General features: G+C 39.9%; 1 long non-coding RNA gene across 1 annotated transcript; it reads left to right on the forward strand.

Moving 5' to 3' along the window:
• Positions 1–516: 516 nt before the first annotated feature.
• LOC308707810 lies at positions 517–24,750 on the forward strand. The gene is made up of 5 exons (XR_014032220.1): positions 517–618; positions 719–898; positions 14,353–14,424; positions 20,690–21,367; positions 24,489–24,750. It is a non-coding gene; the product is annotated as an uncharacterized lncRNA (long non-coding RNA).
• The last annotated feature ends 210 nt before the right edge of the window (positions 24,751–24,960 follow it).

A 24,960-nucleotide genomic window follows, 5' to 3' on the forward strand; every position in this document is an offset into this window, starting at 1 on the left:
CGGTGTTCAACTATAACCGTCGGTCTCACAGTTATACTAACCGTCACACCCCTACGTTCAGTTCACGTTCACCCAAAATATGAACGAGTTCAGGCACAACACTGCCCATAGGAAGCATTAGGCACCAAAATAACTTTTGAACACATCTAAAAAGATCAAAGAAAAGTACATTTCAAAATGATATGTTTTCTTCAGATTTTTACCGAGCTAGCCTTCTATCTGCTACTTCTCTCTAGCCTGGGAATCCCAAGCCTCTCGTTACAGAAGTGGCGCTGCTGATGATGATGAGGCAAGAACCCATAAGCCCCTTCGTCATACAACTATACGAGTGGTTTGAAGATCCTAGAGATTTCACTCTGGTTATGGAGTATCCCGAACCCTGCGAGACCTTGCTGGACTTCCTCAATCGTGTTGATTATTTTTCTGAAACAGCAGCAAAGGTCATCATGAGACAGGCTGTGCTGGCAGTGCAACAATGCATCCATTGTGGTGTTTTTCATAATGACATTCAGCCGCAGAACTTCCTGTTGAAGAAAATGCCGATATGGATCAAGCTGATAGACTTCGGCTGCGGTCAGCTTTTTAGTAGCGATGGCTACGACAGCAAAACATACATTGGTGAGCATTCTGGGAGTGTGGAAACCCGATCGTAGTGACTTACTAATTATTTGATGCTTTAAAAAAAAAGCTCAACAATATGCAAATGTATTTCTTCCAGGACTTAAGGATTACTGCCCACCTGAAGCCTTTATAGAGCCTCGATTCCACGCCGTCCCAGCAAATGTCTGGTCTCTAGGAGTGTTGCTGTACAAGATGTTGAACGGAGATACTCCTTTTTACAATGTAATGGAAGTCACACAAGCCAAAGTTAAATTTCCTGACCCAGATTTATCCAAAGGTGAGTGAATAATATTGATAACATTGATAAACACACACACATAAAGCAAAGGCTATGTACAGAAAGAGTTAAAGGTGAAGTATGTAAGATGTTTTATACAGTATATAGCTCAGTGTGTAGCGAGAGTTTGGCACGAGAGCCATGGGAAAAGAAATGCAGCTTTAGTTACAGAAGTGAAAGCCAAAATTCACTGCATTTACTGTATACCTTCAAAGATTAAACAGCTCATGAACACGTCAAAGTGAACAGAGCATTGTGATGCGGAAAGGCACATTTACATAAAGACAAATGCAACACAGCTGAAATTATTACTAATATGTTGGACCTGAAACATGCCTTCACATGAACCAGTAAGAGCTGCGCTTGCGATGTTTAAATCGGGGAGACGCGTTGCACGGAAGAAAGGGCCTTTGCAAGAAATTATGTAATATGTGTAAAAAAAATATATTTTTAAAAATATGCTTTATTTTGTCATTTATTCCACTCGCTGCCACTAGTGTCGCAGAAACGACATACTTCACTTTTAAACTAACGATAAGGATCATTTTACTGTATATTAATCATGTTTTAGATGCTGTTTTTAAAAATGCCAGGTAACATGGTCATGCCTAACCAGCTCTCTCCTTATTAAAATGTGTACAGGATGCAGGGATCTGATTAGCCAGTGTCTAGCCCGGGATCCAACTAAACGCCCGACGTTAGAGCAGATATTGCAAGATCCATGGATTGATAAAGATTCATGGATCCATGGTCTAGTCCAGTAGATTGGAGAAGTTCAGGAGATTCACTCGATCAGTTTCAGGTGTGAGGAAGTGTAACAGGCAGAGTAGGATATTATCTGTTGTCTTAAATTCTGGATTATTTGTAGTGAGATTTATAAATTTGTGTTCATTGTAATGTTCTTGTTATAGTCAAGTGACCTTCATTTATATAGCGCTTGATACTTTACAGATTGTTTTAAAGCAGCTTCACTGTAGTAAACAGGAAAATAACAGAATCAGTGAACCAAGCAGAATTCAGTTTTGTTCTAGCTCTAAAAAATCATTCATGAGTTGACTTGTTCATATCATCTTTGTATTGGATAGGAAATAACATACTTGCTGAGAGCTCTGAACTCAAGACTGTGACAATCACGAGGCTGGATGCAAATGCAAGTAAAATGCTTTATTTAGGAAAGGAACAGATGCTGGATATTCCTCTGGCACAAACAAACGATTCGGTGGGCAATCGGGCGGAGGTGTTACCCCTTCTAAGGCAGACAAGACCTTCGATTCGATCTCCCATCTGAGTGTGGAGGCAATTAGGGTCTCAGGTAAAATGCACTAAATGAACTGATTCGGTTCCAGCTGAATTAGTGCCTGCGCAGCCGGGCAAATGGGTGAAAGTGAGGGATCGGTCTAGTCGCGGATCAAAAAAACACTCTTCCATTCCGATTACCATAACAAATCGATTTGCCCCGCTCAGTGAAACACCCACTGAGAATGATTGTGCCCTAGTTATTGGCGATTCTATTACACGGAACGTGAAAATAGAGACACCAACCACCATAGTCACATGTTTGCTGGGAGCCAGAGCGCCTGACATCAAAGCAAATTTAAAAGTGCTGGCTAATGCTAATCTTAAATTCTCTAAGATCATTATTCACGTCTGCACAAATGATGTTCGACTCCGCCAGTCGGAGATCACCAAAATTAATATTAAAGAGGTGTGTGAACTTGAAAGTACGATGTCAAGCACTGTAATCTGCTCTGGCCCCCTTCCTGTTCGCAGGAGTGATGAGATATTCAGTAGATTGTGTTCTCTTAACGGTTGGCTGTCTAAGTGGTGTCTGCAAAATAATTTAGAATTTATAGACAATTGGAAAAGTTTTTGGGGCAAACCTGACCTGTTGAAAAGAGATGGTATTCATCCCTCCTGGGATGGTGCTGCTCTTCTCTCTAGTAATATGGCACATAGTCTTAGAGCTCAAACATGACAATCTGGGGCTCAGGTCAGGAAGCAGACAGACTGGCTAAACCGACCGTCTGCTAGCGGCCTCGCGTCACCAAGGTCAGATAAATCCCATCACATAGAGCCTCTTTCACCTAGCTATCATCATATAAAGACTGTGTCTGTTCCCCGAATTTGGAAATCCAAAAAACGTTTAAACCCATCTAAGGTTAGAAATTTAATTGATGTTCAACAAATAAAAAACAGCTATAATACAGATGAGCAAATGCTAAAGCTTGGGTTACTGAATATTCGATCGCTTACTTCAAAAACACTCATTGTTAATGATATGATTTCAGATAATAACCTAGATGTGCTGTGTTTGACAGAAACCTGGCTAAAATCAAACGATTACATTACTTTAAATGAGTCCACCCCGCAATATAACTGTTATAAACACGAGCCTCGTCTGAAACGCAAAGGGGGAGGAGTTGCTGTAATTTATAGTAATATTTTCAAAACCACTAAGAAATCAAGTTTTAAATATAATTCTTTTGAAGTGTTAGTACTTAATGTAAAAATATATAGTATTAATGATAAATCACGTTTGAGATTTGTGCTGGCTACTGTATACAGGCCACCAGGGCACCATAAAGTTTTTATTAAAGAATTTGCGGACTTTCTGTCAGAATTAATATTGACTGCAGATAAAGTACTAATTGTTGGTGATTTTAATATACACATCGATAATGAAAAAGATGAATTGGGATTGGCATTTAAAGACATTGTAAACTCTATTGGAGTTAGACAACACGTGTCAGGACCTACTCATTGTCGTAATCATACTATCTAATATTATCACACGGAATAGATGTTGATGCCGTTGAAATTCTGCAGCAGAGCGATGACACCTCAGATCATTATCTAGTCTCGTGTAAACTTCATTTAGCCAAGGCTGCAATGCCGACTCCGTGTTTCAAATATGTTAGACCTATCACTTCTGCTACTAAAGATTGCTTTATTAATAATCCTCCTGATCAGTTTCATCATCTCAGCATCCCGGATAGCTTAGAAGAACTTGATATTGCAACAGAAACTTTTAACTCTCTCTTTTCCAGCACTTTAGACACAGTTGCTCCGTTGCGCTTAAAGAAGATTAAAGAAAATAGTCCAACGCCGTGGTACAATGAGCACACTCGGGCCCTTAAGAGAGCAGCCAGAAAAATGGAGCGCAACTGGAAGAAAACAAAACTAGAGGTATTTCGGATTTCATGGAAAGAGAGCTCGATTGCTTACAGAGAGGCCTTAAAAGCTGCTAGATCTGCTTATTTTTCAACCCTATTAGAAGAAAATAAACATAATCCTAGGTATTTATTTGAAACGGTGGCTAAACTAACGAAAAAGAAAGCTTCAAGCCCAGAAGTTTCCAAGCAACACAGCAGCAATGACTTTATGAACTTCTTCACTTATAAGATTGATAATAATCAGGGAGAAAATTATAACAATGCAACCGTCTACTACTGTATCGCATCAGGCAGTGCATTGTAGTCTCCCTGAGGAAAAATTTGATTCGTTCGTTGCTATAGGCGAGGAAGAATTTACTAAACTCGTTAAATCATCTAAATCTACAACATGTATGTTAGACCCTATACCGACTAAGCTACTGAAAGAGATGCTTCCAGAGGTCACAGATCCTCTTCTTAATATCATTAATTCATCTTTGTCTCTAGGATATGTACCAAAAACCTTTAAGCTGGCTATGATTAAACCGCTTGTTAAAAAAACGCAACTTGATCCTACAGAATTAGTCAATTACAGGCCGATCTCGAATCTACCTTTTCTGTCAAAGATATTAGAAAAAGCCGTGTCTTCACAACTGTAAGGACTGATTTTCCTGCTAAAACAAAACGCACCCTGCAATAAAGCCATAAAACGCACCCTGGACAGCAGATAGCAAAGACAGAGCACAGAACCTTGTCCTGCCCAAACTTTTCTCATTGTCCCTTTGTTTGACTTCAACTCATCCCCCCTCTCCTCCCTCAAGGCACTGAAAGTTCATGAAGAATGTCTATTTAACACATATGGTGTTTCTTGTGAATATGTTGTTTTTCCTTTTCATGTTTGGTATCATTTTAAGGGTCTCAGTGCGATTGGTAAAATGGTCTTAATTTCATTGCAGTCATTGGTTTAATGAAAAAGATTGAGAACTTAGGAGAATCATGTATCTCTCAGGCTGATATCTCTTCGCGATATCTCAAGAAACCAGGTGCTACCCCCCTGGGGTACATGGATTGGCCCAACCAACTCTAAACAACATTTGTATAACCCCTGTTGTTCTGGTCTGGTATTTAAGGCAAGGGAATAGAATACACTTTGGGACTCTTTACCAGGATCATCCCCCATAGTAATGTTTCAGTGCTTTTCAGTTGGAAAGCCCTGACACATTACTGTGTCTTTGTCAGGGAAACATTACTTACTTTTAGAGACATCTTTGAGTAAATGATGTTATGTATTTTCTGAATTGGCTTTTAATCATTTACTTCTGTAATTGGCATGATACATTTTTACCTGACAAATAAATGTTACATCTTGATTTATTCTGAAGTATTCTGAAATCATTATTTTAATATATTAAGGAGGCTGGTGCTACCGCAAATCTTAGTTAAGGTAGGTCAAACTAAAGGCACATGTATGAACGGAGCAGTAGGCACGTCATCTGGAGATCTTTTGATTTCTGTCTATCACTGGTTTAGCAAGTTGTATGGAAATGGCTAAATTAAACTACACTCTCTAGTCCGAGTAAGCAGTAGGCGACCGACTTTAGAGGTATTAGCACACCCTACATCCTCTGACTAAAATCAGAATTAACAAGTTTGTGTCCGTGAGAAACACGAATTGGCCGACGTGATCTCTGTGCGGCATTGGGTCCATAATGAATTAATAACTGAAAGTATGGGATATTCAGAATATTCAAAGATCTAAATTAATTCATAATCAATATTTATGATTATTTTCTAATCAGAAATACGATCTAAATTTGATTATCATTTGAAATTGGAGTCAGATTACGCATAGAGCTAAAGTAATACTAAAACTAAGTTCCAATAAATTAAGTGAACTTCACTGGATCGCTGAAAAGACATACACGCTTTAAACCTTCGCCAGGCCGTTGGATTCCGTCGTTGGGCCAATGGATGGTCCTTACAAAGTGGTGACAGTCCCTCCGTGATTCTCCAGGTTGCGAGTGTCTTTTCAGCGAAATATTGGGACTTGCAGCAAATAAGAGAAGTAAGATGTCCTTCTCTTTCTTCAGCCGTTTGGTAAGTCAATTCTCTTTTGCCTTTTAGAAGTGTTGAGGGAAAATTCAGACGCACCTCATATAGACACATTTGTAGAATGGGTCGGCATACCCAGTTAGACCGGAGAACGCAAAATCCGGTGGGGCTTGAGAATTAGATAAAACCACATATCAGGGACATGATAGCGGCAGCGTAGATGAGAAATTACATCCCTTGCTTTAAATTTAAATACCTCCTTGTTTGCCCAAGCAACAAGTGATGAAACCTAAATTGGGATAACATCATCCAAATTTTATTATGGTACTCAACAGAGGGTTGAAAAATAAAAACTTAAATTCTGAGGTAAATAATGTTGTTACATTTAATTATTTGCTTTGTTGCAACAACATTGCAACACTGGAAATAAGAAAATGGTCACGCTAACTTGTGAAAAAATCTTGTGATTTGATGAGCTAAAAGATAACAAGTAAAAATGTCTCACTTGAATCCTTTGTGTGTGAAGTGTAAAGTTGGACAAAACAGTGCAATGCAATTAGAACATTTCAAAAGAAATTATTTGAGAAAATGATCTCTCAGTCCTAGAGAACACCTGCTATGCAGAAGTCCTAGAGGCTGAAATTTGGAAAAATACGCTAAATTCTAAAACTGATGCATATAATGACAATTATTGTGTTACTAAGAGGCTTGTAACCAGGCCTGATAGTGTCAGAGGACATGCACAGCTTGTCCTTATCTTATGAGATAATTTAGACAAAGACCAATATGAATTACATCAAAGTAATCATGGTTCTTTGAAAATCTTTTAATAGTGTCAAAAAGTTCATGACTGATGTCCCGTATATGGTTTAAACAACACCATTTAAGGCTCAGTCTTATAAAACATAGCTTTTAATTTGGTTTTATACCAGACTTTGCAATCACTGCATTATTGTATGCTTTCGAGGTCTCAAAAGAGACTGATAAAAGCAACAAACCATAAAACAATCTTGGCGCCCTCCATGAGACCTGTTTGTCCAACCTTTCTTTCATTTTCAAATAAGATTCTTAAAAGAATGCAACTGATAACATCTCAGCCTAAAACAAGATAATTGTGTCCAATTCTAAATTGTAGTCACAAAAATCTTTAAATTGAGCAATGATTTGACCCATGTTTCTCAATGCCTGCAGTCCATTGAATGTTCACAGCATCAAAACAGCTGTAACTGGTTTCCAGTTTGGGTGTTGCTGTGTACACAATGCTAATGCCAGCACAGCTGGAGCTGCGGGGCCAAATGCCTTCTAAAAAGATCAGTGAGAAGATAACAAGTCAGTCTTGACAAATTACTCAGTAGAAACCCCAGAGACCAGAAAATGAAATTGGTTTGATTTATACAATTTTATCAAATATAATTTATATTATGACCAGGTTGTAATATATATTATATTGTAATGGCCAAGAATGGCTTTAATCTCGTGATGATTCAGCATTGGGTTAGAAGAGGAAAGAATGTTTAATGAGAATTAAAAGAATCAGAATGTAGAAAGATGGTACGTGTATGTAGGGAACAAGAAGGAGGAACACTACTAGTGTTGGGAGGAATGAGATAATAAATGGTTAGAGAAAGTATTGGTAAGAAAGGAAACTTAAAGGAAGAATGAATCAGAAAGAACTTCTTTACCTTCTATTTGTGCAAAAATCTTTAATGAGAGAAATTACAATGCTCAGTATATACCAACTAAAATGATCAACCTGATTACCATGTCTTAAATATTCATCCAAAGCCACAGGATGATTTAATTTTGATCTAACAGATCTTTAACCCAGTAACAAGGGGAGGTACAAATTTTAATTTTCTCTTGCAACAAAACCACAAACAAAGTGGTGCAAGTGTTAAAAAACTCCTCTCTGGGAGCTTCAGCTTACCGGTACATGGAATCTGATCAGGAAAGGTATTTTACTGGACATGTACAGTTGTGTGAAATTTAAATATCAGGCAGAAAATCTAAAGTCTTTATGGACCACAGAGATCCAAATGGTCAAGAGTTGAATGGCACCATAAATTCCAAAGGCTAAAACAAACAAGCACAGCACCACATCTGGTGATCTAATTGCTCTAAATACAGATCTGGCTAGTGTAAATAAACAACATCATGTAAAGAGATTTCCCTAGCAGACCTGAGGGTCCTAATGCTCACAACACAGCAGACTGTGTGAGTTTAGATGCAATAGCAGTAAGATCTGACCATTATCACTGTTTAATTGACCTTTTCTTTGCAAACACATGATCATGATAATGATACATGTCTTTGTAAACAAAAACAAATTTTCTTCTTATGGCGTAAAATCTTAACAGATCAAAGCCATCAGTAACAACTGTCTGGCTAAAGCCATCAAATAAATATTGAGATAGACCATCTATCTTAAATGCAATTTGTATAAAGGCTCAAGATTAAACTGTGTTTTCCTCTCTAGGTCTATTTCCTTACAGGCTGACAAATGACTTTCTTTAGAACCAGATTCCACAAGGGTCTGGTTCTGCCTGCCTTAAGCAGGACACACAACTTTACATTAGGAGATGGGGATGGAGAAACTTCAAGGGGCCGCTCACACCTCATAACACTACAGAAGCTATGTGGCCTCCCGGTGTAGCACCGGAACTAAATTATGCAACACAGATTATGGTAGGATAAAACACCACCCATCTCCTATACACAAACATACACAATACACACCATCACTATGATAATCTTAGACATCTCTACCTGGCATAGATCATAAGACTATCCAGGCCAAAATTATTCACATCATGCAATACATCATTCACCTTCATACATATAGGACAAGGGAAATTATTTTAATAATTTCTTTTCAGCATTACAGTCTTGTCAACTTCCTGTATGTAAATACCGTGCTGTGCATAGGACATGCATGGCTGTGGTCACACATCAATTGATTTAAATCCTCATTAAAAATCTAATTGAGACCCATTAATACAGCTGGTCTTTGGACAAAATATTTATTATGTCCAGTCGTTAGCATTGTTGCAAACCAGGAGGGCCCCCTAGTTTCCAACAAATGACTAAGGACAATGATCTAAACAGCTAAATCTAAAATGCAGGCATTTCTATTTGTCAACTATACAATTCAGACCTGCACTATTGAGTGTGACCTAGCCTGTACATCAAATGCACAGAGGATAATTACAAAAGTTAAACCAGAGAATTTAAATCTCTGTTTCTATACATTTCATTCTCTAATTGAATCGATTAAAACATTAAGTTTCATTGATGATTTGCACTTATAACAACTAATGTAGACAATTTTACAATTATGAAATTGTGTATTTCCATGTTTAATTATGTGATATACTCTAATTACTCTAATTATGCATACAACTAGTAAATATACTAGTTATGGTGACTTTCTGCTACCCGTCCTTGATTCATCCAGACCAAGTCTAAATCCCACTACCAAATCACTGCGGTGGTGAAGAATTTGGTGATCAAATTACACCTGTTCATTAAATATATGATTTTGAAGAAGAGACCATATTTACCACTCGCACCTTTGACTTTTGGGTTTCATATTTTTGAGTACATCATGTTTTGTTATATTGTATTCTTGTGTTTATCCAATAACTTTTCCTCATCTTACAATAACCACAAATACATCAGTGTTCAATTATTGCATGGTCATTCAGAAGTTGTTCAGGTGTCTCACACGCAGTGGAGCGTCATCAGTGAAATGATTCCTTCAACTATGGACTACTGATCTGCCCGGCAAATGAAACCTTCTGCTTGAAGGTGACCGAGGACTTCTCAAAGGGTCAGTTAAAACATCCTAGGGAGGACAAAGATGTTTCCGCAAAGCGTTATAATGACACTTTCCAATGACACTTTCTGATCATGCTGACCAACGCAAACAGACTTGATACAACGAGATCATTCTACAGACTGAATACCAACGCAGCCAAGTGCAGGTGGAAGCAAACCCGGCCAAGAGGGTCATGTGACACCCAGTCCGGCTGCTGCAGAATCCACACATTCTGCCATGCTTTCATTTTAATGTTCAACCTGTCTTAATGCTGTTATTTCAGGTGACGACTGGATTCCTGCACCAATCGACTAACACTGCAAACTACAGTGGTCAGGTCTATGAACACTGAAAATGTGGAAACAGGAAAATGTCCAAAAAATGTCCCCTTTGGCCTGATCTAAATCTGTCCCAAGGGGCCAGGGGCCGTCTGTAAGGACTGATTTTCCTGCTAAAACAAAACGCACCCTGCAATAAAGCCATAAAACGCACCCTGGACAGCAGATAGCAAAGACAGAGCACAGAACCTTGTCCTGCCCAAACTTTTCTCATTGTCCCTTTGTTTGACTTCAACTCATCCCCCCTCTCCTCCCTCAAGGCACTGAAAGTTCATGAAGAATGTCTATTTAACACATATGGTGTTTCTTGTGAATATGTTGTTTTTCCTTTTCATGTTTGGTATCATTTTAAGGGTCTCAGTGCGATTGGTAAAATGGTCTTAATTTCATTGCAGTCATTGGTTTAATGAAAAAGATTGAGAACTTAGGAGAATCATGTATCTCTCAGGCTGATATCTCTTCGCGATATCTCAAGAAACCAGGTGCTACCCCCCTGGGGTACATGGATTGGCCCAACCAACTCTAAACAACATTTGTATAACCCCTGTTGTTCTGGTCTGGTATTTAAGGCAAGGGAATAGAATACACTTTGGGACTCTTTACCAGGATCATCCCCCATAGTAATGTTTCAGTGCTTTTCAGTTGGAAAGCCCTGACACATTACTGTGTCTTTGTCAGGGAAACATTACTTACTTTTAGAGACATCTTTGAGTAAATGATGTTATGTATTTTCTGAATTGGCTTTTAATCATTTACTTCTGTAATTGGCATGATACATTTTTACCTGACAAATAAATGTTACATCTTGATTTATTCTGAAGTATTCTGAAATCATTATTTTAATATATTAAGGAGGCTGGTGCTACCGCAAATCTTAGTTAAGGTAGGTCAAACTAAAGGCACATGTATGAACGGAGCAGTAGGCACGTCATCTGGAGATCTTTTGATTTCTGTCTATCACTGGTTTAGCAAGTTGTATGGAAATGGCTAAATTAAACTACACTCTCTAGTCCGAGTAAGCAGTAGGCGACCGACTTTAGAGGTATTAGCACACCCTACATCCTCTGACTAAAATCAGAATTAACAAGTTTGTGTCCGTGAGAAACACGAATTGGCCGACGTGATCTCTGTGCGGCATTGGGTCCATAATGAATTAATAACTGAAAGTATGGGATATTCAGAATATTCAAAGATCTAAATTAATTCATAATCAATATTTATGATTATTTTCTAATCAGAAATACGATCTAAATTTGATTATCATTTGAAATTGGAGTCAGATTACGCATAGAGCTAAAGTAATACTAAAACTAAGTTCCAATAAATTAAGTGAACTTCACTGGAGCGCTGAAAAGACATACACGCTTTAAACCTTCGCCAGGCCGTTGGATTCCGTCGTTGGGCCAATGGATGGTCCTTACACAACTGTGTTCTTTTCTTGAAAGAAATGATATCTGTGAGGATTTCCAGTCAGGATTTAGACCGTACCATAGTACTGAGACTGCCCTCATTAGAGTCACAAATGATTTGCTCTTATCATCTGATCGTGGTTGTGTCTCTGTATTAGTGTTACTCGATTTTAGTGCTGCGTTTGACACTATCGACCACAACATTCTTTTAAATAGACTAGAAAACTATGTTGACATTAGTGGAATTGCACTAGCATGGTTTAAATCATACTTATCTGACCGTTATCAGTTTGTAGCAGTAAATGAAGAGATGTCTTATCAATCACAAGTTCAGTATGGCGTACCACAAGGCTCAGTACTAGGACCGTTGCTATTCACTCTGTACATGCTACCATTAGGAGATATCATTAGGAAGCATGGCATTAGCTTTCACTGTTATGCCGACGATACTCAGCTGTATATTTCTTCAAAACCTAACGAAACTTACCAATTCACAAAATTAACGGAATGCATAGCTGATATAAAAAATTGGATGACTCGTAATTTCCTACTACTAAATTCTGAAAAAACAGAGATTCTAATTATTGGACAAAAAACTTCCACACGTAATAACCTTGAATACTGTCTAACACTTGATGGCTGCTCTGTTAAGTCTTCGTCGTCAGTTAGGAACCTGGGTGTGTGTGTGTGTGTGTGTGTGTGCTCTTTGATACCAATCTTTCATTTGAAAGTCATGGGTCTAGTATCTGTAAAACTGCATTTTTCCATCTTAAAAATATATCTAAATTACGCCATATGCTTTCATTGACAAATGCGGAACAGTTAGTTCATGCGTTCATGACCTCAAGGCTAGATTATTGTAATGCTCTACTGGGTGGTTGCCCTGCATGCTTAATAAACAAACTACAGGTAGTTCAAAACGCAGCAGCTCGAGTTCTTACCAGAACCAGGAAGTATGACCATATTAGCCCGGTTCTGTCAAAACTGCACTGGCTCCCTATTAAACATCGCATCAATTTTAAAATATTGCTGATCACTTACAAAGCACTAAATGGTTTAGCTCCGCAGTACTTGAGCGAGCTCTTAACGCATTATAGTCCTTCACGTCTATTGCGATCTCAAAATTCCGGCCAGTTGATAATACCTAGAATATCAAAGTCGACTGCTGGCGGTAGATCCTTCTCACAAATGCAGTTGAGCAACTTCCTCTTCTAAAACAGTAGATGGCGCTAAACTAGAGGCTAATTTAGCGCTAGTCTCCCAGGAGAAGCACTGATTTGAAACTTGCCTTTGCCTACAGCTGAGGAAAATGACTGGTGAACAGGTGTGTTTCTGTCTTATTAGACGCATTTGTGAGAAAATCTGCCTGGACGCATTTGTGAGAAAATCGAGCCGAGAAATCTCATAAAAAGCGAAGTGTCACACAATCATAACAGACAGATATGCATTTGTATGCACTAGATTTGGTATTTGTTCAAAGGTTACATGCAATTTGAAGGATGGTTTGTATATATTTGTGAAGTATTATCTTGGCTCATTTATTTATATTTGTAAAACACAATACATATTTGTTACTCCACTGCATTTTCACTCAAACTGACCTTTGTGCTTGCACATTGCTTTCTGTTTGTTTGCGAGTCGAGATTTCCTTTGCAAAGCGGATCGAGTTTGTCTGCGATTCGAGTTTTCCTTTGCGAAGTAGATTGAGTTTGTTTGCAAAATGCTGGATTTGTTTTATAAATTATGGCACATAATTCGCTCCATACAAATGGGCTTAAATACAACTTGGCGCAGGACGTGAAAATGATAACTGCGTCGGCCTGATACTAGCAAAAAACACTTGTCGCGCTTGGTGCTGCATTGCGCCGGGTGTAAGATAGGGCCCTAAACCTTAATGCATGTGTTTTTAAACTTTGCTCATTTAAAACATGGTCAAAACAGTAATCTATTTTAATGTAAAAAGTTCAAATAAGTGATCAAGTTGCAAAATATCAGGAATCAGTCTGTAGTTGTGTGTTAAAATTGTTGTCGTATTGGATAAAATTGGTGCATCCCTAATTTTAGCAATAATATTCAACTGCCATATTTGCAGATTCTTAAACAACTTGAACAGCTCTCAAAATTCTCATAACTTAGGTTTGATCACGTTTTGCACTGTTTAATACTAAAGAGAAGAGTTGCTTATTCTGTAAATCTTGCATATGTGTATGGAGTATACATGTGTATGTATGTATATATTTACATGTGTATGTATATATGCTGCAGCACATATTCTCTTAGCATTATCATTGTAAAACTGCTTTGGAACAATCTACATTGTTAAAAGCGCTATATAAATGAAGATGACTTGACTTGACTTGACATATACTTCCTGTGGGATGGTATCATTGTCCTCAAGGTCAGTGGATCATGTGGTTTATGTGAATGAGCCCTCGTTCTCAACAGCCCTCTGTTCCTAGACAGGGAAACCACAAACATGAGTTCCTGTTTCCCACAGGCCCCTTCTGTGTTACCAATATGCAGTCAATATGCAACAGTCTTCTGTTATTTTTATTCTTCTATTATTCCTTCATTATATTAAATGACAAGTTTATTTTGACCTGTTTTCTTTTTTCTGTGAGTGCATGTGTGTGTGTGTTTGACATTCAACCCTAACCCTTGTGGTATCCCTGAATATTTCTTCCAGCTATTTGTACAAGAATGAAATTCAGGCAATCGACCGAGAAGCTTTTAAGGGGCTCGTCTCTCTAGAACAACTGTAAGTGACCCTCTGCCCTGTCTAAGTTTCCTTTCCATGTTAATTCTGGCTATAGTAAACAAAATGTTTGGAATAGTTCTCCAAAAATGAAAATTTTCATCTCTTGAATAAAAACAATTTATGTTCCTCACACAAAGCTATTGTATCGCTTCAGAAGACTTGAAAAAAAAAAATTTGTATGGACACTATAATGATATTTTTATGGTGAAAAATGCATTCAGTCCCAACTTATAGTAATTGCATTGAAAATAACAACAGTCAAAATGGATCTTTTTGTATTGCACAAAAAAAAGAAAGTCATATATGCGTCGCGACTGAGTGCGTTGTTGTGTTTGGAGCTCCGTCGAATTAACTCAGAAACCTTGATTTTCTTCTTTACACTCTTCTACAAATGAACGTTTTCATTTTTTATAGCGTGTGAACATATCTGGAATACTATTCCAGAACAATCGGAATAGTATAAATATAAAACAATCGGATTGCTCTGATATCGCTACTTATTGAGAGTGAGGAGTCACGTGCCGATTTGGGCGGGGTCTGAGCCGGTCGGCCATGATGGCAGGAGACGCTATCGGTTGCCAGGGGCAACACATTAAGAACTTCATAGAGGCGCGCGTGCATTTATTCTTTCGGCGGGACAGAAACGGATCTACGAATAAGAAAAGTAAAGCAATGCAAAAGCAATGCAAAAAGATAAGGCGAAAGAAAAGGGACCTTACAGGAACAAGCTCACACCAAGTGCAAAACAGCGGTATTTGGAGAAGCTCTCATGCATCCAAAATATCGACCCATATGAGCTCCCTGCAGCGGAATGGCACAGAGACCTGGACCATTTACCTCCATGCACATATATGGACATTGTGAATTATCTTGTTTTTGGTGTAAGTTACTATACAATGCAGGAGTTTAAAAGCCACAAGTCTTTGGAAAGTTACGAGGCTTTCTGCTGTGGCTGGGTGCAGGACTTGGCCATCTACAAGCCTCCAGGTGGTGAAAACAGCGTTGTACTGGCAAAGGTAAGTTTCTTCACATGCATTTTAGTGTGTTGTAATTACATTGCATTTAGCAGACACTTCTTGACCAAAATGACAAAGTAATTAACTGCGACTGTTTTGTAAAAACTAGATTGTAACGAGATGTTGAATGTACACAAACGTTTCCAACATGTTTTGATGTAGGCTAAAGCTGTGTATGTTTAGGTATTTAGTTGTAATTTGATATGAATTTCTTTCTTCTGCTGAACACAAAGGAAGATATTTTGAAAAATGTCAGTAACCAGACAGTTTCTGGTCTCATTTACTTCCATAGTAGGAAAAAAATATACTATGGAAGTCAATGAGACCAGAAACTGTCTGGTTACTGACATTTTTCAAAATATCTTCCTTTGTGTTCAGCAGAAGAAAGAAATACAGGTTTGAAACAACATGAGGGTGAGTTTATGATGACAGAATTTTAATTTTAAACTGGAGTATCCCTTTAAATGCTTTTTACTCTTTCCCTAATTTATTTACCTTTATTTATTTAACAGGTCCTGCATTCACGGCGGCTCAGTGAGCCTCCTCTTACTCCATGGGTGATCTTAACACCATCGGGGGAAGTGTGTTCGGCCCACTGCACCTGTATGGCCGGCGTAGCGGAGTCGTGCACCCACGTTGGAGCCCTGCTCTTCATGGTCGATGCCTGTGTCCGGCTAAAGGAGAAGGCCACGGTCACAGATGAGCCAGCGTACTGGAAGCTCCCAAGCAGCATCAACAAAGTGCAACCTGAGGTTGGTCACCAGATAAATTTTATATCTGCAGCAGCCACACGCAGATCTCTGGACAGACAAATTGATGGTGAGACCAACAATAGTCCAGCGCAGAGAACACGTATGGCCAAAACAACACCACCACCAACACCAACACCAGAAAAGCTGGCAATATTCTACCGGCAAATCAGCATGACAGGCACAGGATCTGCCATTCTGAGTGTGCTCCCTGACTACTGTGAGCTGTTTAGAGATCCTGTTCTGCCCATTCGGAGCCTACAGTCTCTGGTTAATGGAACTGGCCTTAATAGGAGTGACCTACCTGCGCTGCAACAGCACTGTCAGACCATAAAGATCGTTGCAGATGTGTCTGAGGAACAGGCCGTGCAGATGGAGAGACGGACAAGGGGACAGCACACGTCATCCCTTTGGTTTGCTGCACGGGCAGGGAGAGTCACGGCCTCCTCGATGCATAGCGTCTATGGAACAGACCTCAGTTCTCCAGCACTCTCCATCATAAAGAGGGTGTGTTACCCAACTCGTGGGCCAGGAACAGCTGCCACCAGTTGGGGAATTAGACATGAGGAGACAGCGAGGCAGGCATACACTGCCCAAACAGCACACCAGCACACCGATCGACAAGTGCAAACCTGTGGTTTTTTTGTCAACCCGGCCTTCCCACAGGTAGGAGCCTCGCCAGATGCCATTGTAACCTGCACCTGTTGTGGGAAAGGCTGCGTGGAGGTGAAATGCCCAGCAAAATACAAAGACTGCACAATCCTTCAAGTTTGTTCATCAGATGACCGCAACTTCTGCTTACATGTAGTCGATGGTCTGGTACACCTTAAAAAGAATCACCAGTATTACACACAAGTCCAGACCCAACTGTTTGTGACAGAGAGCTCCTACTGCGACTTTGTAGTGTGGACCATGAAGGATACTGTGATTCTGCGCATAGCTCCAGATAGTGTTTTTTGGAATGCACGACTACAAAAGGCACAGGACTTCTTTGTGAAGGTGGCTCTCCCTGAACTCGCTGTGCAATATTTCACTATCCCACCTACCTCTCAACCATCATCTGGTCACAGCGTCCTACAGGAACTACAACAGCCACAACAAGTAGGTGGGAAGAGGCAGAGAAAGAAGCCTGCCAAAAAAGCAGCCAAGAGAACAAAGGAAGTGTGGTGTCTCTGTGCCGGACCAGAGGAGGGTGAAATGGTGGCCTATGACAATGAGAACTGCTCAGTCCAGTGGTATCACTTAAGTTGTGTGGGGCTTGTGGACAGACCCACCGCTGACATGCCATGGTTTTGCCCTTCTTGTGCTGAATAGTTTTATTTTGTTTGTTTTTTGTTCTTTCACACTAATAACAGTATTATTATTTTATTATTATTATTACTTATGTTGTCCATGTTTACATGCTGGAAATTTTTATACTTTGAATGCACACGTTCTTTTGCACTGTTTTTGTGTTCTTTTGCACTGTTTTTGTGTTCTTTTGCACTGTTTTTGTGTTCTTTTGCACTGTTTTTGTGTTCTTTTGCACTGTTTTGTTGTCTTTTGAACTGTTTTGTGTTCTTTTGCACTGTTAACTTTTCTAAGAGATTACTACCCCCCCCCCCCCAAAAAATATATATATATTAAGTTCTCAATAAATATTGTTAAGCCATATCAAGTTGTTTCAAGCATTTATTTCAAAGAAATTAACAAAATAATGAACAAGGCACTCAAACAACACTTTTACACATGTTCGTTAAGGCACAGCAAACAGTGACAATCTTATCTAAAGGCATTAGGTTTTCACCCTCACATTTGACAAGCATGTGCACAGGTACAGTTGAGTGTAAGAATTTGAATTTGTTGCGCACAACACCAATCACCCTCTCAATGTGAATTCTGAGATGTGCTATGGCCCTAGTCTCCTCCACATCTTTCGCCTCCAGCTGTGCATGACCCCTTGTGAATGTAGGTATTTTCACTTCAGCACACATCATGCCCACACTTTCTCATTAAAGCCCCTATCTGCCAGCACAATGTCACCTGGTAACAGTTTGTTCAGGAAACCACTTTGCTCAGTTATATGCTTGTCACTTGTGCGCCCACCCCACCCGTTCGATATGAAGGAAATGACACCCTGGGGCGTGATCACAATTAGGTATTTCATGGTGTATGCGTGTTTGTATTGAGAGAAAGTCTGTGCCCTTGCCAGCACATTTGAGGGTTTCTCGATGAACACCTCGAAGCAGTCCACAATGGCAGCCACATTTTTCCCAAATGACTCCACAAACTGGTGTGGCATACTGGTCAATAAGCATTCCCTGCTTGGCCAGTGCACCAATGGACACAGCTGTGCGTACATCACTCCAAGGGTATGGTGAAAGGCATCAGCGACTGTTGTCCTATGTACTCTAAACAGATGGCTGAGGTGCTGTATTGGAAGGTCTAATCTGAGGCGCATTAAAGTCAATAGGACAAGCTGGAAGGGTGAGAGCTTCTTCATCCTACCTTGAGGCAGATATGGAGTGAGGGTGAGTAGAAGTGTCTGGAACAATGCAAAGTTTGGAAGCCCCGTGTAATACTTCACTGTGTTATCATCACCACTCAGAAAGTTCTCATTCATCCGGTACTCATCAAGCTCCCGCTTCAGCTCTCTGTTTTCTTCCAAAAGATTGTTGATGACATCTCGTCTAGATGTGCAGAGTCCACATTCCATGTCCTGGGCTGGCAGTGGCTGCTGCTGCTGGTGGTCCTGGGCTGGCGATGGCTGCTGCTGGTGGTCCTGGGCTGGCAATGGCGGCTGCTGGTGGTCCTGGGCTGGCGATGGCGGCTGCTGGTGGTCCTGGGCTGGCGATGGTGGCTGCTGGTGGTCCTGGGCTGGCGATGGCGGCTGCTGGTGGTCCTGGGCTGGCGATGGCGGCTGCTGGTGGTCCTGGGCTGGCGATGGCGGCTGCTGGTGGTCCTGGGCTGGCGATGGCGGCTGCTGGTGGTCCTGGGCTGGCGATGGTGGCTGCTGGTGGTCCTGGGCTGGCGATGGCGGCTGCTGGTGGTCCTGGGCTGGCGGTGGCGGCCGCTCCAGATGCTGGGCCCTGCGCTTTACTTGCCGCTGATATCTCGCTCCATCTGTTTCTTTAACATCATTGTGGCCTAACCGCAGGGATGGTGTCCAGTCAGGGTGGTTCTCCAGCATCTCATATGATGGTTTACCTACAACAGAATAATTAGATTATGAAAAATCTATGTAATCAATGCTTTAAACTGGCAACAAGGTATCATAATGTATTGAACAGAATCTCAACTATTTTTTAGTCATCTCATAATCTCATATAATGTTTTACCTACAACAGAATAATTAGATTATGAAAAATCTATGTAATCAATGCTTTAAACTGGCAACAAGGTAACTTAGCATAATGCCATGAACAGAATCTCAACTATTTTTTAGTCATCTCATAATCTCATATAATGTTTTACCTACAACAGAATAATTAGATTATGAAAAATCTATGTAATCAATGCTTTAAACTGGCAACAAGGTAACTTAGCATAATGTCATGAACAGAATCTCAACTATTTTTTAGTCATCTCATAATCTCATATAATGTTTTACCTACAACAGAATAATTAGATTATGAAAAAATCTATGTAATCAATGCTTTAAGTTACACTAGCAAATTCATCGCATGCACTTCAGGGTTTGCAACAACATCAGGTAACCTACACTTCGTAATTTTAAGAGACAACAACATAAAGACATTTTTTTAGAGAACGTACCCGAGTGAAAATGCAGAGAACACACTCTCATCGACTGGGGGGTGAGATCGAAAGTAAGGTCCTTTCTTTTTATTGCAGCCAACCAAGCAATCCGGCGTCTCCTCGTCAGGTCAGCAACTTGCTCTCCCTGATGCTGTGTCCATTTCGGAAACCTAAAAAACTGTATTTCATTGTTCCTATGTTTTCCATGTGTATCGTGTGAGGTACTGGAGCAGTTTTTAACGCAGCAGTGATTTCCAGGCATGGTAAAAAAAAGTGCGGACTTGCAAGAACCTCCTCTACTAACGAGTTAACAATACACAAACATTCGGTTTTGCCGCCGGAATCCTGCCAACATGGCGGAGCCGCGAGATCGAGGGGAGGGGCTTTGTGCCATGACGACAACTCCTCACTCTCAATATCCAACCTTTCAAACTTCCGCTACTAGCCTTTGCCCGCTAGCATTACACGCGTGGTCGCGCCTATCGATCGACTTATTTAACTTACACCCGTATCACTGAAAGCTATAATTCGCCATTATAGCACATCTGCTATAATGGCGAATATAACGGATGTGTGTCTAACGTTACCTTTGAGTGCAGGAGAGGACACCTTCGAGCTGCATTCTGTGCAGTTAGAGCTTGAATCCGTGGAGAAGCAGATCCGCGACCTACTAGAGAGACAAGCCGAGCTACGAGATCGACGATTGGCGCTTGAAACATCGCTTGAAACACCGACCTTGTCTACTCCATATGTTTCTCTGCCCAGGATGCGATCATCCCTGGTTTCATTCAGTCCGGCACCGACACAACACCATGGACCCTGGGTGATTGATTCCACAGCGAAAGACGCCGGCCAGGACCAGAGCTAGGACCTCTCCGCCCCTCCCGGCCTTCGAGATCTCCACCCGGAACCGCTTCTCCCCTCTACGCGAGACGGAACGCGATGCTGTGATCATCGGCGATTCCATCGTCTGGCATGTCCATGCTAAAGGTAAGGTGCGCACTGCGCACTCACTGCTTTCCTGGTGCTCGTGTTCTCGATGTCGCTGCACAGGTTCCCGGGATCCTGAACGGTGGCGAGCCCGTCGGAGCTGTCGTGCTGCACGCGGGAACGAACGACATCAGGCTGCGGCAGTCGGAGGTTCTGAAGAAGGACTACAGGAGCCTGATCGAGACGGTACGCAGCACATCGCCTGAAACAACGATCATCGTGTCTGGACCGCTTCCCACGTACCGACTAGGACATGAAAGGTTCAGTAGATTATTTGCTCTAAATGAATGGTTACTGTCATGGTGTAATGAACAGAGACTGCTCTTTGTAAATAATTGGAATCTGTTCTGGGAGCGTCCTAGGCTCTTCCGTGCTGATGGCCTTCACCCCAGCAGAATCGGAGCGGCTCTTCTGTCGGACAACATCTCCAAGACGCTACACACCATATGACTAGTAAGTCAAAGTCCAAATCACACTCTTTGCTGTCCAAACGTAATTGATATAAGTACCAATGTAGAACATTATATTGAAACTGTCTATTCCTCGTTTAGTGAGATCAAATAATAAATCTATTGCAGGATCTAGGAAAAATCTAATTGTGATTAAACCAGAAAATCTCAATATTAGTGAACAAAAACAATTTATAAAGCTAGGTCTTGTAAACATTAGATCGCTCACACCTACGGTTATTGTAAATGAAATGGTCACAGATAATAGTTTCGATGTACTTTGCCTTACTGAAACCTGGCTTAAACCAAATGATTATTTCGGTCTTAATGAGTCTACTCCTCCTGGATACTGTTACAAGCATGAGCCCCGTCTGATTGGTCGTGGCGGTGGTGTTGCTATAATCTAAGATATTCTTACTGTTACTCAGAAAACAGGTCACAGGTTTAATTCATTTGAAGTACTTGTGCTAAATGTTACTCTCTTAGATGTAAGAAAGAAATCCCTATTATCTTTAGTCTTGGCTACTGTATATAAACCGCCAGGGCCTTACGCTGACTTCCTAAAAGAGTTTGCAGACTTTCTCTCAGATCTTTTGGTCAATGTCGATAAAGCATTAATTGTTGGAGATTTTAACATACACGTAGATAATTCAAATGATGCGTTAGGGGCTGCGTTTACAGATTTATTAAACTCCTTTGGGGTCAAGCAAAACGTAACTGGTCCCACTCATCGTCTTAATCATACGCTAGATTTAATTATATCACATGGAACCAATCCAACCGATATAGATATTATACCGCAAAGTGATGCAGTCACTGACCATTACATGGTCACTTGCATACTACGTACTGCTGAAATTTGTCATGTTGCGCCACGTTATCGACCAGGCAGAACAATCCTTCCAACCACTATAGATAGATTCTCAAATAGCTTACCTGATCTATCTCAGCTGCTCAGTGAACCCAAACAAACAGATGAACTAGAGGAAATGACTAGCACTATGAGCACCATTTTCTCTAGTACATTAGATATCGTTGCACCAATTAGATTAAAAAAGGTTAGAGAGAAAAGTAAAGCACCATGGTACAACAGTGCTACGCATGTTCTAAAGAGAGAAACAAACTAATTTAGAGGTCTTCAGAATCGCGTGGAAAGACAGTACGTCACGTTATAAAAAGGCCCTAAAAGCAGCCAGGGCTGAGCACCTCCGCAAACTAATAGAAAATAACCAAAATAAACCTAGGTTTTTATTTAACACTGTGGCTAGACTAACAAATAAACAAGCGTCACCTGAACAAAATATTCTGTTACAGTTTAGTAGTAATGATTGTATGAATTTCTTCACTGAGAAAATAGAAAGTATCAGAAATACAATTGTAAATGTACAATCTTTAATGGTGTCTTATGATTCAGCCTCAATTATCGCCCCTCAAGTAAAACTACAGCGCTTTACAACTATAGGACAGGAAGAGCTAAATAAACTTATCATTGCATCTAAACCAACAACATGTTTATTAGATCCTATACCCACTAAACTACTGAAGGAAGTGTTACCTGTAGTGAAAGAGCCTCTTCTAAATATTATTAACTCGTCTTTATCCTTAGGTCATGTTCCAAGAATATTCAAGTTGGCAGTTATAAAACCTCTTATTAAGAAACCACAATTAGATCATAATAAACTAGCAAATTACAGACCCATTTCAAATCTTCCATTTATGTCTAAAATTCTAGAAAAAGTTGTGTCCGCTCAACTGTGCTCTTTCTTGTAAGAAAATGATATCTATGAAAAATTTCAGTCAGGATTCAGACCGCATCATAGCACAGAAACTGCGCTCGTTAAAATTACAAATGATTTACTTATAGCTTCTGACCAAGGCTTTATCTCAATACTAGTTTTACTCGATCTTAGTGCTGCGTTCAACACTATAGATCACAAAATACTCTTAGACCGACTACAAAACTACACTGGTGTTCAGGGACAGGCATTAAACTGGTTTAGATCGTACTTATCAGACCGTTACCATTTTGTCTGCTTAAATGGGGAAAAATCGAAGATAACTCCAGTAAACTATGGTGTACCGCAAGGATCTGTGTTAGGCCCTCTGCTATTTTCAATATATATGCTGCCACTTGGTAATATTATAAGAAAACATGGAATTAATTTCCACTGTTATGCTGATGACACTCAATTATATATTTCATCACGACCAGATGAAAACAAGAAATTATCTAAATTAACAGAGTGTGTTAAAGATATAAAATACTGGATGACGTGTAATTTTCTGCTATTAAATTCAGATAAAACGGAGGTATTACTTATTAGTCCAAAAAACTGCCCACAAAACTTCTTACAATACAACTTTAATTTAGAAGGGTGTCCTGTTACTTTATCCTCTACAGTAAAAGACCTGGGTGTTATATTAGACCGCAACTTGTCTTTTGAAAATCATATTTCATATGCTACAAGAACAGCCTTTTTCCACCTTAGAAACATTGCTAAGCTACGTAACATGCTATCTGTTTCTGATGCAGAAAAGTTAGTTCATGCATTCATGACCTCGAGACTAGATTACTGTAATGCTTTATTAGCTGGTTGTCCTGCATCCTCAATGAACAAGCTACAGTTAGTCCAAAATGCAGCCGCTAGAGTTCTTACTAGATCAAGAAAATATGATCATATAACACCAATTCTGTCGTCTCTACATTGGTTACCTATAAAGTTCTGTATCAATTACAAAGTATTACTACTGACCTATAAAGCCCTAAATGGTTTAGCTCCCGTGTATTTAACGGAACTTCTATCGCCCTACAATCCATCGCGCTCTTTAAGATCACTAAATTCGAGGCTTCTGGTCATTCCTAGGATATCTAAGTCCACTAACGGAGGGAGGGCGTTTTCACATTTAGCTCCTAAACTCTGGAATGGCCTTCCTGATATTGTTCGAGGCTCTGACTCGCTGTCCCAGTTTAAAACTAGATTAAAGACGCATCTCTTTAGCCAAGCATTCAGATAATACTTACCTTTTATACTACAGTTGAATCAGATTGAATGCATTAATATTACGAATAGCAGCTACGCTAATTATTACCCATCTGCTTTTCTGTTGTTATCTCGGGACGCTAGTCCCGAGGTAAATACAGGTCGTCAGCTCCAGTTTGTATCCAGCCTCTCATGGAAACTACAGATTCTCCAACACCCATGCAGAGACGACTCGTCACCTGTGAAGAGACGACTCGACGCTGGCGATATGTTTATGCCCTAAATCAATACATGATTAACTAACTGTATTTCTCTATGTACATTTCTGAAATGCACTTTCTGTAAAGCTGCTTTGAAACAATATGTATTGTGAAAAGCGCTATACAAATAAATTTGAATTGAATTGAATATAGGATTGGTGTGTAAATTATTGCAGAAGTTTTGATATTTGGCTGAACTATTCTTTTAAAGGTATGGTGAAAATTGATCTGTGTTTTACAAAAAGAAATTTGATAAAGCACAATGCTAAAACAAAATAACATTTACATTTGACAGAGAACATTCCCTTGGGAGTAATAGCTCATTTTTTCTTGTATTGTTCCACTTTTTTAGTTAT

Source organism: Scardinius erythrophthalmus (assembly GCF_964197995.2).
Source record: "Scardinius erythrophthalmus genome assembly, chromosome: 19".
In the NCBI taxonomy this organism is placed as follows: Eukaryota; Metazoa; Chordata; class Actinopteri; order Cypriniformes; family Leuciscidae; genus Scardinius; species Scardinius erythrophthalmus.